The sequence below is a fragment of the Tupaia chinensis genome, unplaced genomic scaffold (genome assembly GCF_000334495.1).
Source record: "Tupaia chinensis unplaced genomic scaffold, TupChi_1.0 Scaffold000050_1, whole genome shotgun sequence".
In the NCBI taxonomy this organism is placed as follows: Eukaryota; Metazoa; Chordata; class Mammalia; order Scandentia; family Tupaiidae; genus Tupaia; species Tupaia belangeri.
In genome coordinates, this window is record NW_006159508.1 from 1,620,775 (window position 1) to 1,622,235 (window position 1,461).

The 1,461-nt window shown below is 42.4% G+C and overlaps 1 pseudogene; it reads left to right on the forward strand.

Annotated features, from left to right (window-relative positions):
• The first annotated feature begins 317 nt into the window (after window positions 1–317).
• LOC102473740 (dnaJ homolog subfamily A member 1 pseudogene) overlaps window positions 318–1,461 on the forward strand; it is a 1,361-nt pseudogene continuing 217 nt past the window's right edge.

The window sequence follows — 1,461 nt, forward strand, 5'->3', positions numbered from 1 at the left end:
TCAGATGAGTTCAAGCTAGGGACTCACTTGGCTCATATACACTGAAGTGCAGAGCTGAGTGGCTGCTAGACTTGGAGCAGATGCTCAGTGAGACCTAGAATTACTTGCACCTCTAGCAATTCTAGTTTCTGCTCTTGCCCTCACATTTGCTCTTCCTGATTCCCAGATGGCTACTCAATTCCAGGTAGCATGCCTATTTTCAAGGAAAGGACAAAGAAAAATAAAGAAACTCTATACTAGCTATGCAAGTTTTCCTTTTTCAGGAAGGCTTTTAAACTAAAATGCTGTAAATTTATATTTATGTTTCATCAGTCAAAATGTGTTTCAGGACAAAACTTTCCAGATCACTCGGTGAGAAGCTGAGGAGCGCCGGCTGCCCGAGCTGCACACAGTTTTACACACACCTTCCGGGTCCCCCATGCCAGCCTCGCTCACTGGATGTAGAAAATGGTGAAAGAAACGACTATGATGTTTTGGGGGTCAAACTCAATGCTACCCTGGAAGAATTGAAGAAGGCTTACAGGAAACTGGCCTTAAAGTAGCACCCTGATAACGTGAGAAGTTTAAAGAGATTTCTCAAGCTTATGAAGTTCTCTCTGATGCCAAAGAAAGGGAATTACGTGACAAAGGAGGAGAGCAGGCAATTAAAGAGGGTGGAGCAGGTGGTGGTTTTGGCTCCCCAATGGACATCTTTGATATGGTTTTGGGAAAAGGAGGAAAGATGCAGAGAGAAAGAAAAGGTAAAAACGTTGTACATCAGCAGTCGGTAACCTCAGAAGATTTATGTAATGATGCAACAAGAAAACTGGCCCTGCAAAAGAATGTGATTTGTGACAAATGTGAGGTCGAAGTGGTAAGAAAGAGCAGTAGAGTGCTGTCCAATTGCTGAGGTACTGGAATGCAAATAAGAATTCATCAGATAGGACCTGGAATGGTTCGGCAATTTCAGTCTGTATGCATGGATTGCCAAGGCCATGGAGAGTGGATCAGTCCTAAATATAGATGTAAAAGTTGGAATGGAAGGAACATAGTTTGAGAGAAAAAGATTCTAGAAATTCATACTGACAAAGGCATGAAAAATGGCCAGAAGATAACATTCCATGGTGAAGGAGACCAAGAACCAGGACTGGAGCCAGGAGATATTATCATTGTACTAGATCAGAAAGATCATGCTGTTTTCACTCGGCCAGGAGAAGACCTTTTCATGTGTATGGACATACAGCTGGTTGATGCATTGTGTGGCTTCCAGAAGCCAATTTCCACTCTTGACAACAGAACCATAGTCATCACCTCTCATCCAGCTCAGATTGTCAAGCATGGAGATATCAAGTGTGTGTTAAATGAAGGCATGCCAATTTAACATAGACCATATGAAGAGGGTCGCCTAATCATTGAATTTAAGGTAAACTTTCCTGAGAATGGCTTTCTGTCTCCTGATAAACTCTCTTTGCTGGAAAAACT